A 15,374-nucleotide genomic window follows, 5' to 3' on the forward strand; every position below is an offset into this window, starting at 1 on the left:
TGTGAAAAAATATTTGTAATGCTTATATCTGACAAAAGACTTTTATCTAGCTCTGGATAGTGTTACATGAAGATAAAAAATATGGACAAAATATTTGAACATGCACTTTACAATAAATATTGAAATGAGCAATAAGCACATGAAAAGATGTTCAAGACCATCTGATCATCAGGAAACTGCAAATTAAAATCAGCATGATATCGTAACTCACATCCACAGGAATGGGTAAATTTACAAATGACTGGCCCTAGCAAGTGCTGTCAAGGATGTGAGACAGCTCTAAGTCTGACATATTTCTCATACAACACATCCATTGGAATATTAAAATAAATAACCACTTTCAAAAAATCTGTGGTTTTGCTGGGGGACCATGGCGCATTCCTGTAAACCCAGTGGCTTGGGAAACTGAGGCTTGTGAGTTCAAAGCCAGCCTCAGCAATTTAGCAAGGCCCTGTCTCAAAATAAAAAAAAATGAAAAGGGCTTGGAATGTGGCTCAGTGGTAAAGTTCCTCTGGGTTCAATTCCTAGTACCAAAAAGAAAAAAAGAAAAGGAAAAAAGCAGCAATTTTTATAAAGTTAATCATACTTATTATTATGCAACTGAGATACTCCATTTGTATATATTAATACAGGAGAAATTGTTTCCACAGAGATTATACATGGATGTGTATAGCAGCTTTATTCAAAACTGTTCCAATCTGGAAAAAAAAAAAAACCAAGTATCCATTAACAGATGAATGGATAAAAAAAAAATGTGGTGTGCTCATATAAAAGAATATTACTCACCAATTAAAAGGAATCAACAACCTATATAAGCAATGGCAAGGATGAACCTTAAAATTATTATTACATGTAAATGAAGCTAACACATTTATAGGAACACTTATACAAAATTAGTCAAGTCTCCAGTAAAAGAAAACAAAAACAAAACCATTATTTTCCTGAGACCAGCAGTGAGAGTTCTGGCTACAAAAAGACACAAAAAAACTCTTTGAGGTAATGAAAATATTCTATATCTTTGACTGTGTTGGTGGTTGTATATTTGTCCAAACTCGCCAAACTGCACTTTTAGAATTGGTGCATTTACCCACATGTATATATGCCCATTACTATAATAAAATACTGGAGGCTAACTACTTTACAAGGAAAAGAGGTTTATCCAGCTCACAGTTGAAGCAGAAAGTGCAGATAGTGTGATACCAGCTCTGGCAAGGGCCTTCCTTCACTGCATCATATCATGGGGGATAGCATCATGATGGAGCAAGTGAAAGAGAAGGAAATTACATGGCAAGACAGAGAGCTGGAGAGTGGGAAAGAATCAAGATTCTCTCTTTTATAACAATTCACTCTCATGGGAACTAACGAGGGTCTCATGAGAACTATCCTATTCTCTTCCAAGGGTGGTGCCCCCAATGACCTAACCACCTCCTACTAGGCTCTCCCTCTTCAAGGTTCCATCACCTCAATATGACCACACTGGGAAATCATGCTCCCAGCACATGAATCCTTAGGGGACAAATCACATTCAAAGCCTAACAATATTTGACCTCAAAGATACAAAAAAAAAATTCTTACAATTGCTGAAATATAAGGAGGCATATGTTTAAATTGTCCAATACTCTTATGATTACTCCAATCTCACCTCCCATGTTTGTGTCTATTTGTAAGCAGTAGTCAAGACATTTTGAATTTTAACTATAATTACATCAATCAAAAGCTTATGGAAAACATCTAAAAAGAAAGGAATCATTTTCTACCCAAAGTCATTGTGGACAATGTACTAGCCCCGGAATCCAGAACTGTGATAAATCAGGGTCTTTGGTTACAAGTAACAGAAAGCCCAACTTAAACTAGCTTAATTAATAACGAATTTGTTACATCCTTTATTAGAAAAGTCCAGAAGTGTACAGATATATTTGATCTAGTGTCTCAGGCAGCAAATACCTAGTTTATCTCCATATCTGTGTCTTTTCCCATGGTGTCAGTGTGATTTTTTTTTTATCAGACTCTTCTATTATATTCCTAAAGTGGCTGCCCTGCAGTCCCTGGGGCTATGGGCTTTATCATTCATCCAGCACGGAAGGGAAAGTTTGTTTCCTCCAATATTTTAAACAAAGCTTCTGTGTCTTTAGCCCTTTTTGGTTTGAATTGGATGATGTATTCAACTCTGACCCAATCTCTGAGGCCAGGGGCATGGAATGTATTGACTGACTTGAGTCAATAATATGTAGACTTTTCAGGTTGTCTTCCTGCACTTAGTAATGTACATTTAAGGTATCTCTGTGTCTTGTCCTGGCTTGATAGCTCTTTTCTTTTTGGCATTGAAAAACATTCCATTGATTGGACATACTCCAGTTTATCCATTTACCTACAGAAGGACATCCTGGTCGCATCAAAGCTTTGGCAATTGTGAATAAAGCTGCTGTAAACATTCGCATAGGTCTTTTCATGGACATACATTTTCAACTCTTGGGTAAATGTCAAGGATCACGATGGCTGGATCATATGGTAAGAGTATGTTTAGTTTTGTAGGAAACTGAGTGTTTGGCATTCAATGGTCAATACTTGTAACCCTTTTAAGACATCTGGCCTTGAGTGATTAGAGCCCACCTCCCCCTTTTTTTCTTAAAGCACAGGAAATCAGAAGAGCCTGAGAGCTTACATCCCTCCAGGGCAGTGCTTAGCCAATGACTGAGTGCTGTGGGAATATCAAAGTCCAGCTCTGATGTGTAATTTACATACCAGAGCTTCCCTGAAGGATAAGAAAAAGGTTGGGACTTAGCCTGAAATTCCATCCTGCCCCACCCCCATGCTTCTGTTTTCTAGTTTCCCCATTTAGCTAGAAATACATCTCCTTTCCTGCTTAGAGTGGGGGGAACTGCCATTCTTTCCAACCCACTCTCTTTCTATGCACATAATCCTAGGAATAACTACTACTGAACATCAAACTCTTACAGTATTTAGGAGTTTTGAATATGTTATGACATTTCATCTTTTATAACAGCCTCCTAATGTGGAAATTCTTATTATTATCCCCATTTTATAGGTGAGAAAAATCAAAGTCCAGAAAAGGTAAGTATCAGCAAATAACAGGGCTGGGATTTTAACTCAGGTAACACATGCCCGACTCTGGTGCCCAACTCTCTTGCTCTCTATTTTTACCTACCTCTCAGCAGATTTAAGAATCTGTATTTTCTCCCTTCTTTCCCCCTGTGTGTGCATCAGAAATTTATCAATTAAAATATGCTCCCATTGTATCCTAATATTTGCCCCTGAACTCAAGTGTCTGAATTTCTGCAGGATCCATCTTTGATCTTTGCTTTGGGATTTCTATATAGAGTTTGTCTTGTAATATGTTGCTTCTGGAACTTCTAGGAAAAAAAGAAAGAGAAGATGAGGGTTTTGTTGATGTTATTGTTGTTTTGTGGTACTGGAGATTGAATCCAGGGACACAGTATCACTGAGCTACATCCCCAGCCCTTTTGTTGTTTTATTTATTTTACTTTTTTTTTTTAACACAGAACTGTTTGTTTTTGTATTTACTGGGAGAAGTCTCAGACACAAAATAACATTAATAATTATTATCGATACAGAAAACCATGCATCAATTGTCACTTTTTTTCTTTTTTTTTTTTTTTTGTGGTTCTAGGGATTGAACTCAGGGCCTTGTGCATGCTAGTAAACACTCTACTTTTGAGTTACCATCCCAGTCCCTTTTTTTTAGGCATTTAGCTAACAATTTTTATGTATTGTTTTATTTTGATACAGGGTCTCACTAAGTTGTTGAGACCAAAGTCACTCTATTTAGTGTCTAAGTTGTTGAGGCTGGCCTCAAACTGGTGATCCTCCCACCTCAGACCCCAAAGTCACTGGGATTATAGGTATGTGCCACTGTGCCTGGCAAAAGACATGTTTTTATTGAGTGTTCACTATGTGCTAGGTATTCTTCTGATCAGTTAATCAGTTCATTTCAATTCCACACAAACCTATGATGTGGCTACTATTTTTATCAGATATGGAATGAAGACAGTTTTGCAGATAGAGAAACCAAACTTCAGGAAGGTCTTACCCAAAGGTCAGCTTACCAATAACTAGCAAACCTAGATTTGGGTCCTGTTGATTCCAGAATTTGTCTTTGTTATTTCCCAATTAACCAAATATCCAGTTTGACTTGGCAATTGAGCAAACGTGTTGCCTCTCTCCTTACGGACACACTATTATTCAAGAGGGTATTTGCTTAATTGAGGTACATATTTGTTTTGCACCAGGAGCTGGGTCTAATCTTTGCAAATGGTGCTATTTGACCAAAGGTATTTGAAAAGATTGGAAAGAAATTTTGAGACCAAAGTCACTCTGCACAGTGTCTCTTCTCCCTGCACAGCCAGTTCTGCATTATACATCTAACCCTCTTTGAAAGGTTCTTAGGAGGCAAGAAGGATGACAAGGGAGGTGGGTGACCAAGGAGGGCACAATTCTTCTTCCAGGCTGAAGTTCTTATTCTGCAGGATTTTATGTAAGAATCACCAAGATCTTTGGGGTGTCTATTATGTGCCCACCTTCCTTATATGCTGTATATCCATCATTCATTCATCAATACCTGTTGAGTCCTGTCAATGTGAAGCATTATTGTAGACACTGAGAATGTAGCATTGAACAAAACAGGCAAAATTCTTGCTGTTCTAGAGCTTACATTATAGCAGAGACCACAGAAAATCCTGCTTTTCTTCCTGTACATCTAGCCTAGCTCCAACCTCTGTGTCTTTGTTTTCTTTCTGTTTAATATATTGGTGTTCCAAGTGAGAATTCACTTGCAAAGAGGACCCTACCACCTAGAAAATACTGAAGCTTGATATAGACTACTCTAAACAAATGAGATCATTCGATCTAAAATGAATCCATAATTTAAACATATTCCTTTGGATCCTTAAAAATTCTATTTTGTAACCAGGCATAGTGTAACCTGGTGACTTGGAAGGCTGAAGCAGGAGATCACAAATTTAAGGCCAGCCTCAGCAATTTAGTGAAACTCTGTTTCAAAATAAAACACTAAAAAGTCTGAGGATGTAGCTCAGTGATAGAGTGCCCCAGGGTTCAACCCTCAGTATGATAAAAAAAAAAAAAAAAAAAAAACCCTGAGTAGTGTGGATTCATAACATGGGTTTTGGCTGGGCTACCCATAGGATCATTAGTCCTGGAATCCCTGGGTTTAGACCATGCCAGGGAGGGCCTGCATTTGAAGGAAGGCAGTCTAGCCTCCTTTCAGATTCCAGGGATTGGATTTCAATCACCTATGAAAGGAAAAGAAAGAAATTTATTAGTTCCTTTCTGCCTTTGAAAATTTCCTGTGGTCCCTGCAAAGGTGGTCCAGGTTCACAGACATTCAATGGGACTCTTTAGGAGAAAGGGCCTAGGGGCACCTCATGTTACTGAGAGAGCCAAATAGTACATGTCCAGTTGACTGTGCCAAGATTTCAGCTTAGAAGCATGATGCACAGTATATTCTATCTTATTTGGCCCCAAACTCCGGCTTCCTCCATTACCAATCTCCAAGTCAGTATACAGCTGGAATATTTAGCCAGTCATGGATGCCCTCAATTGGCAAAACATAGCCAGGTCTTTGAGAGCGCATGCAGTGAAATCCACCAGATGGTGATGTTTCCAAACAAGGTGATGTGGAGCATGACTTTGAGCTGCCTGGGAGGTCTGAAGTGTTTACTGATGCTAAACTAAAAGAACGCTTCTGATGTTGCTCAAAAGTCAAAGGGCACCTCTAAAAGCCAAGAAGATGATGGGTCTATGCAGAGGAAAAGAACAATTTGGGGCAGGCTGCTTGGAGCCAGGAATCAATCATTTACTCTCTAGACAAGGAACTCTTTGGCCTGCTGAGGACTAAACCCACACTCCCCTAGGGCCCCCAGTACTTTATGCCTTTGAAAAAGAGATACATGACTAAAAATTAAGGATGATGTCAGAGATTTCAGCCAGAAAGCAAGTTCCAGTGTCTGCCCTAAGATCAGCCCAGATGAGGCCCCATGTCCCACATGATCTGTATCAGTGGTTGGCAAACTTTCAGAAAGGGCAGGCCACATCTTTATTTAGCCCCTCTAATTTAAGGTTGTACTTGCCAGGAATACATTTGAGCAGTTGAGGTCTCTTGACTCAACCCTTCACATACGTTCAGCAAATATGATTTCTTAAATATTCCAGGACTGTTTTTTAAAATTCAACTGCAAAAGCTATTGGGCCAATTTTGTGCAATCCCTGCCTTGATCCTCCCCTGCCAGAATATCCTCATGGATCCTTTGACCTGCCTTGAAAAAATGTATCCCCCCCTGGCCTGAGCAACTCTGCCCTACAATTTTCCCGGGGATTGGAGGATTTTTCCAAAGGCCAAGTCACTGGTATGCTCTCTTCCTTGGCCTTCAAGGCCCTTGTCTATCAGTTGTTAACATCCTTGTCTATCAGGAAGGAGCACATGCAGTCCTTCCTGTAGGCATCTTTAATTTCTACAATGTTGTCCATCAGGCTGAGCAGCTTAGCCCAGTCAGAGACCACCAAAATACCTGGGTTCTCTTATCCTCCTTATCTTTGCCTTAGTCCTCTTCCCAAGGCTAATTTAGTCATTCTTCATGCCACTGCTTAAATGTCACTGTTGCATATATGTCTAGTCTGATTCCTGGACTAGAATAGCTTTGCCTCATGCAAGCTCCAGAAGCTCCTTTGTAGCACTATTCCAGCTCTACATGAAAAGTTGTTTAAGGACTGGGGTTGTAGCTCAGGGGTACTGTGCTTTCCTGGCATGCATGAGGCCCTGGGTTCCATCCTCAGCGCCACATAAAAAATGAAAAAATTAAAAGTTGCTTAAATATCTTTTAATATCTGTTCTTTATACTAATGGACTATAAGATCCAGGAGAACAGAAATGTCTACTTTGTTCTCCATTAAATTCTTAATAATTATATGATTTGCTAATAATATGCACTTATATGTGTCAGGCATTATTGTATGTGTTTATGTGTATCAATTCATGTAATCCTTCACAACACTCTACAGAGAAGTGCATTATTATTGTTACTCAGTGAGAGGTGAGGAAATGAAAGCATAGAGAGTTTAAGTAGCTTGCCTAAGGTCACAGAACCAGGATAGGGTAGAAGTAGGATTTGAACTCAAGAAATAGGTCTTCAACTGAGCATGGGGTTGCACTTCTGTAATCCCAGTAGCTAGGGAGGCTGAGAGGAAGATTGCAAGTTCAAGGCCAGCAATAGCAACTTAGGGAGGCCCTGGTTTAAAATAAAAAACAAAAAGGGCTGGAGATGTGGGTCAGTGGTAAAGCAACCCTAGGTTCAATTCCTGGAGAAGGGGGAGAGAAAAAAATAAAATTGGGCCCAGATCGTTGGTGCACACCTATAATCACAGCTCTGGTGACTGAGGCAGGAAGATTGTGAGTTCAAAGCCAGCTTCAGCAATGGCAAGGCTCTAAACAACTCAGTGAGACCCTGTCTCTAAATAAAATACAAAATAGGGCTGGGTATTTGGCTCAGTGGTCAAGTGCCCCTGAGTTCAATCCCCAGTACCAACTAATATTATTATTATAATATGACTGAGCCACATCCCCAGCCCTATTTTGTATTTTATTATCTGTTATCTGCTTATTATTATTATTATTATTATAAAATAAACAAATTAATTAAATTTTAAAATTGGTTTTCAGAGTTCATGGTCCTAATAACTACTTTCCCTGGGACTGACATGTGAATGGAAGTGAATGAAAAGAAATGATCACCTCTAACATATTCCCCGGTTGTGATCAGAAACACTGTTCTTCTTGAACCCCAGAAATGGTCTGTTTGTGTTAGAACCTGGAATCCACAGGAAGGTAAGTACATATTTATCAGCAATCTCATTTCAGAGGAGTCCACTAAGTAGGAATTCCTCTGCCAGGCTAGAGAGTGAATATCTTAGGCTTCTGTTCCTTTATATTACACACCAACAGTCCTAAAAGTCAAACAGGGATTAAGGTAAGGCCTCATCTATAAGACAAGCCACAAAAGGCTGAGCTATGCTAGATTATTTGGGATCAGGTTCATTTACTAGCAACGGAAAGCCCCCAAATAACAGAAGTTTGTTTCTCTTTCATGTTCAATAATCACTAAAGCCATTAGTCCACAACTAGGCATGGTGGTTATAGCAACAGGGGCTATGAATGAAAATGTAAGGGCTGGGGATGTGGCTCAAGCAGTAGTGCGCTCGCCTAGCATGCGTGCGGCCCAGGTTCGATCCTCAGCACCACATACCAACAAAGATGTTGTATCCGCCGAGAACTAAAATAAATAAATATTAAAAAATTCTCTCTCTCTTTAAAAAAAGAAAATGTAAACCAGGAGGAAGGATGTAAATGAGTGGAGCTCAAGGGCAGAGGTCTAAGCTAGACATATAGAATGGAAGTCATCATCACAGAGGTAGTAAGCAGTGCTGGAGACCACGTTCCCTCTTTTGTTGCTTTGTCATATATAGCTTTCATACTTAAAGTCACCCATAATTCACAATGACATTGAGACCTTCAGTCTTTTCCTTCTCTTTTGGCCAGCAGGAATGAGGAAGGGATGGCATGCCCCTTGACCTTTAAGGACATTTCCCAGAAGTTACACACATCACTTTTGTTTATAACCCATTGGTCAGAACTTAATCACAGGATCAAATGTGTCTGAAGGGATGTTAGGAATTATAGTCTTTATTCAAGGCACACCTGGTCATGTGCCTAGCTTAAAATTTCAGTTTTACTAAGGAATAAGGGGTGATTGGATATTGTGCAAAAACTAGTGGTCTCGACCATAAATATACTAGGTTCTGTACAAGGAAAGCACCAAAATGTCTAAAAGAGCAAAAGACATCTCGTTAAGGGGATAAAGGTAAAATTCCCCAGAGGAGTGAATGTTCCAAATGGACTTTGAAGCATGGAAAGAATTTTGCTGGGGCAGATCATTTTAGATAGGAGGATTAGCGAGAACAATGGCATGGCAATCGAAATGAGCAGAATCAGTTGTTATGTTTGACTGGAGCTTAAGGTCCAAGCTGGGGAGCAGCGGAAGGTAAGGTTGTAATGGAAGGTTGAAGTCATTTGGGGAAGGATTTGAATGTCAGAACAAAGAGTACTTAATTTGCTGGCCAAGGAGTAACTAAACTCTTTGATGCAGAAAGTAATACAGTTTGAAATTTTCTACAGCACTAGTGTTACAACATGAACAAGGAGTGGATGGGATCAGATTTTTTTTTTAACAGCAAGATATGTAGTTTGGAATAGAAGAAGCAGAGACACAGAGAGGCTATTGTAATATGCAAGTGGTAACATGGACCTGAATCAAGCAATGATAGCAGAGATGGGGAGAAAGAAACAAATACAAGACACATTGGAAAGATGGAATTTATTGGAATTTTATTGTGTAGTGGGACATAAGTAAGCTCATCTTGAGGTTTCAAATCTAAGTCTCTGGAAGAAAATTGGACTATTCATCAAAATAGGGAATACAAGAAAAGAAGATAATATAGGTTATAGAAGGGAGATGGAAAGCTCAGTTTGAGGTACATTACATTTTTTTTTCTTTTTAATTTTGAGACAGGGTCTTGCTAAGTTGCTGAGGCTGGCCTCAAACTTGCAATCTTGTTGCCTCACCGTCCTGAGTTGCTGGGATTATAGGCATGTGATATCACATTTGGTCTGAGGTATACTGAATTTGAAGCACCTTTGTGCTATCTAGATAAATATATGTACCAGAAAGTCAAATCTGAGTACCCAGAGCCCAGGACAGAGGGCTGGACTGCAGATACATATTTGAGAGCCTTTCTCATAGAAGCATTAACAGAGGCTCAGGGAGGAATGAAACTTCAGAATTTGAAATTATAAAGAAAGAAGAGACTAAGTCATTATTATGAGCATTCCAAAATAGGACAGAGCTTCAAGAATGAAGGGAAGGAAGGTCAATGTCAACTGCTTTAGAGAGCTCAAGGAGGATGAAGACAATGAAAGGAATTCCAGGGTAACAAGTGAAACTGTCCTGAGCTCTCTTGGGTTGTGGGAAGTGTTGGGCTAACAAAGCAAAGCAAGGAAAAAGAAGAAAGACCCAGATTGCAAGGCAGAAACTGTGAGCAAATGATAAGGAAATTGAGGGGCTGGTTGTAGAGTGTTTGGCCTGTAAATGGGGTGGGCATCAAATACACTCACATGTAAGAAACCATGGGGCATCCAAACTACAAGGTCCCTAGAAACTTCATCTAATCCCCAACTGAATTGTATTAAGAACAAAATCTATTTTCCACAGAAAGAAATCTAAACATTTCTGCTCTTGACTGTTACTAACCAAGGGACCAGGATTCCTTGGCCCCAGAGGAACTCATGTGAATAGTACTTGCAAACTTCTCCTCAATCCCATTTACCAATACAGAAAATATTTCCAAAGATTCAAAGTCTGACACCAGAGAAGTAATTATCAGTCTTCCTTGAGGAGATACAATATTCCCTCTGGGGATACTGATAAAGAACCATGTTCCAGTCACAGAAAACAGCATCTGGAATCCCAAGGCAAACAGACATTTTGGTGCTTGGTAGGCCTTGAAAACTAGAAAATAGGTTCACTGACTTCTTTGACTTACCACAGCCTCACTCTGATTAATTCTCAAATATCAAAGATGCAGTCAAGGATGGAGACTTTCATGAATTTCCAGAAAGCACTTTCAGCTAGTTCAGCCTAAAGACCAGGCGACCTTTGTTCTTTACACATAGTCCCTTCTCAATACTCCCAAAGAATTGGTCTTCAAGGCCCAGAAGACTGTTAGAAAAGGCTACAGGAGGAAAGAAATCACACATGTGGAATAAACAATGTAATTTTCAAAAAAATTAAAAAGTACTCTACTTGTTTTTAAATTTAGATAGAGGAAAACCACTATTCAATAGATTTCAACAAAAACAGAAAATATATTGTAGGTCACCTCAAATAGAAGCTGTCACCAGAAAGCAATAGCTCCCTATTTCCCTTCACCTCAGCCCCTGGTTACCAACCTACTTTCTGTTTCTAGGACTTTGTTTATACTACATATGTCACATAAATGGCATTATATAACATGTGGTCTTTAGCACCTGGCTTCTTTCACTTAGTGAAATACTTCCAAAATTTAGATGAGGAGAAAGTAATGAAATGGAACACAGGAGCTGGGGATAACAGAGCAAAGGACAGAATCAGCAAGATGATGGGGAGATGGAAGTAAACTGATGGAGACAGAAATTTTTGTTTTGGGGGGGTACCAGGATTTGAACCCAGGGGCGTTTAACCACTGAACCACATCCCCAGCCTTTTTTGTATTTTATTTAGAGACAGGGTCTCAGTGAGTTGATTAGCACCTTGCCATTGCTGAGGCTGGCTTTGAACTCGTGATCCTCCTGCCTCAGCCTCCCCAGCCACTGGGATTCTAGGTATGTGCCACTGCACCAGGCTAGAGACAGAAACTTTAAAAGATGGATAGAGAAAGGGAAAGAGGAGACTGGAAGAATTCCATCTTGGAGTTATGGGAGGGTGTAGGTCTAAAGGGAGGGTGGCTAAATAAGATAAAACACTAGTTCCCAACAGCAATGATGCAGTAGAGTAGTTACTTGACCTCTGAAACGTTTGCTAACTCTGCAACATCTTAGCCACCATCATTTTCCCCGTGGGAACATACTTGTATATTTATTTTCAAACTGAAAGTTTATTTTTGAAATAAAAGTTTATTTACCTGTGGCATTCTGAAGGGTTTACATATTTATGAAGGAATGTCTTCGTTTATAGAAATGTCCCTAGAATCTTAGAGTTGGCAATTTTGTAGCTTTAACCTCAAGCTATTCATTTCTGAAAAGCTTATTTCCTAAAGCAACAAGATACCGCTTCACACCTATCAGAATGGGTTAAGCCCCAAACACTGATAAATCCCAAACCTGACAAGAATGTGGAACAACAGGAAGCCTCTTCATTGCTGGTTGGAAGGCAAAATGGTGCAGACACTTTAAAAGATAGTTTGGTAGTTTCTTTAAAAAGCTAAATATATTCTTACCCTACAGTCCAGCAATCACACTCCTTGGTATTTGCTCCAATGAGTTGAAAAATTATGTCCACATAAAAACCTACTCACAAATGTTTACAGCGGCTTTATTTATATTTGCTGAAACTTGTGAGCAACCAATGTCCTTCAAAAGGTAAACACCTAGATAAATCTCAGTGTGTTGATAAAATGGAATATTATTTATCAATAAAAAGAATTTTCAAGCCACAAGAAGATGTGAATGATCTCTGAATGCATATTGCTAAATGAAAGAAGCCAATCAGAAAAGGTCACATATCATATGCTTCCAATTATATGGCATTATGGGAAAAGAAAAACTATGGAGACAATAAAAAATATCAGTGGTTGCCAGTGGTCCTGGGAGAGGAAGGGGAAGCACAAGGGATTTTTAGGGCAATAAAACTCTTTTGTATTGTACATAGTGGTAGATGCATGACATTATGTATTTATCAACCCCCACAGAACTGTATAACACAGAGTGAACCCTAATGGAAACTATGGGCTCTGGTTAATAATGATGTATCAATATGGGTTCAGCAATTATAACATGGTTACCACATTAATGCAAAATATAACAATAAGAGAGACTGTGGCAAGTGAAAATGTAGGAGTATAGGGAGAGTGGTTGTAGGGATTCCTGTACTTTCTGCTCCATTTTTCTGTACATCTAAAGCCTTGGGCATGGGAGGGCCTTGTGCATGGGAGGCAAGCACTCTACCAACTGAGCTACATCCCCAGACCCCCATGATTTAAAATTATCTCAAATCAGTTTTAATCCCTAATATAATGGAAAAGTGTAAGTAGTTTTATATTGTATTGTTTAGGGAGTACTGCCAAGACATAAGGTGTACAACTTCAGGAAGATGTAATTGGATTTTTTAAATTTTTGGTTTTATTTTCAATTTGCAGCAGGTTAAAACCATGGATATTAAGGCCAGGTATGGTGGTACATGCCTATAATCCCAGTGGCTTGGGAAGCTGAAGAAGGAGAATCACAAGTTCAAAGCCAGCTTTAGCAATTTAGTGAGGCCTTAAGTACATTAGAGAGACCTGTCTCAAAATAAAAAATAAAAAGGGCTGAGGATGTGACTCAGTGGTTCAGAGCCCCTGGGTTCAATCCCTTGTACCCCCAAAATAATAATAGGTATTAAACCTGTAGATACAGGGATACAGGGGAACAATATTACCACAACATTTCTGGATTTAAAAAACAGAGATGTACAGACTTCCTTGCCTCTTGTGGCTTCTGGTGGTAGCTTCCAATCTTTGATATTCCTTGACTTTAAGCCATATGACCCCAATCTCAGTTTCTGCATGACATTGTCCCTGCGTATCTTTGTCTCTGTCTCCTAAGAGCAGTTGCATTGGATTAAGGACATGACCTTATCCTAATTAATTTCTGCAATAACTCTATTTCCAAATAAAGACATGTGCTAAGGTACAGGTGGGGGGGATTAGCATTTTACTATCTCTTTTTGGGGGGATACAATTCAACTAACAGATGAATGAATTCAGTTATAGACATGTTTTGGCCTTTGGCCTGAAGCAACGCCTTCTTACAAATGACACCTACTTAGAATAGCCTTGTTTTGGAAACAAGGGTTTATTTACTCATTGAATTCATAAGGTGTTGTGTATTCCTGGGGGGGATATCCTCAGATTGTAGATCTCTCCTTTGGAATCTTAATGGTGTCAGACTTTTGCTTTTACACTTTCCCTGTGATTATCCTAGGAAAAGCTCACAGTAGCCTTCTAATTATTGTGTCCAAATGATGTTTTTAGCACTTCACAGTGCCATTGACAGAGCTGACCACTCCCAGTATCTCAAAAATCTTCCCTTTCTTGACATAGGAGACGTAACCTCTGCTACCTTCTCCAGTGTCAATGACTTTTCTTCCTCAGACCATCCTTTAAGCAATGGAAATTTTTCTGGCTCTCTCTTTGGTCTTCAGATCTTGTTTGACATCATTGTAGGTGATCCTATTTACTCTCATGGCCTTGGTTTTATGTTAATGATTTCCACGTCCATATCTCCAGCCTTGTTTTTTTTTTTTTTTTGAGCTTTAGTCCTTTACAGACTGGTGAATCCAGGGGCTGATAGGACATCTCTACTAGAGTAATTTGTGGGCTTTTCAAATTTAATACATCCCCCCAAAATCCATTTATTAACTTCATTGCTTACCTCAGTGAAATCACCATTGATACCCTTCACACCCAGTCTGTAGTTCTGCCTTTTAAAAAAAAATTGTTCACTCATTTATTCAATTATTTATGTGTATGCCTGTGAAAGAGCATTAGTACTCTGATATATTTGTGTGGGTATTTGTTTTTTGGTACTAGGGATTGAACTCAGAGGCACTTTATCACTAAGCTACATCCTCAGCCCCTGTTTATTTATTTATTTGGTACCTGGGATTGAATCCACGGGTGCTTGACCACTGAGAAACATCTCCAGTCTGTTTTTATATTTTATTTAAAGACAAGGTCTTGCTGAGTTGCTTAGGGTCTTGCTAAGTTGCTGAGGTTTGCTTTGAGCTTGTGATCCTCCTGCCTCAGCCTCCTGAACAACTGGGATTGCAAGCAAGCACCTCCACTCCCAGTACATTCTCCCTCTCTCAACTGGTCTTTACTTCTCCTGGTACTCACTACCTTTACCCCAAATCAAGCCGTTCTTATGTTTTCCAGGACCATTTTAATGGCTTCCTGAATGGTTTGCCTCCCACTCCAGATGATACTTCAGCTGGCACTCACATGAAACTGGTTGTATTGGTGGCTCTCCACCACGTCAGAATGAAGTTTGTTTCCCTTGGTGAGGCATTCAGAAGTTGGCCTTTTGTACTTTGAACCTCATCTTTTGGTCTGCTCCACCTGCTCCCCAAAGTTTCAGTCATATCAAACTACTTGTAGGATCTCACTGTGCATTATGGCTGTATAAGTTTACTTGAACTTTTCTCTCTGTCTGGAATGCTCCCCAATCTCTACCTTGAACTCTTTAGAAAAAGCTTTGGGCCAGACCTCTTGTCTAAAGAGATAAGAAAGTTGGGTCTATGTGACAGCTTTCTCCGGGGGAACTTCCAATAGGCACACTGCTGGTCAATTGCCCCCTTTGCTTCTGGGCTCTGGAGCACCATGGCATAGTGACCCTGGATCTCTGCCAGGAGCTTCAGGGCAAAGACAACTTTTGTGGTTGGTGGACTCTTCCGGATGTGTGTCAGTTCCGGGTGAGGCTGAGAGGCTGCCAAGTTTTCAGACTGGATCTCCTGCTGGCAGGCGGACAGTTTCTCCAT

At 39.6% G+C, this 15,374-nt stretch overlaps 1 pseudogene; it reads right to left on the reverse strand.

The window, feature by feature from the left end:
• LOC143638683 (ADP-ribosylation factor GTPase-activating protein 2 pseudogene) overlaps positions 1 to 15,374 on the reverse strand; it is a 36,667-nt pseudogene extending 21,293 nt beyond the window's left edge.

Source organism: Callospermophilus lateralis, chromosome X (assembly GCF_048772815.1).
Source record: "Callospermophilus lateralis isolate mCalLat2 chromosome X, mCalLat2.hap1, whole genome shotgun sequence".
In the NCBI taxonomy this organism is placed as follows: Eukaryota; Metazoa; Chordata; class Mammalia; order Rodentia; family Sciuridae; genus Callospermophilus; species Callospermophilus lateralis.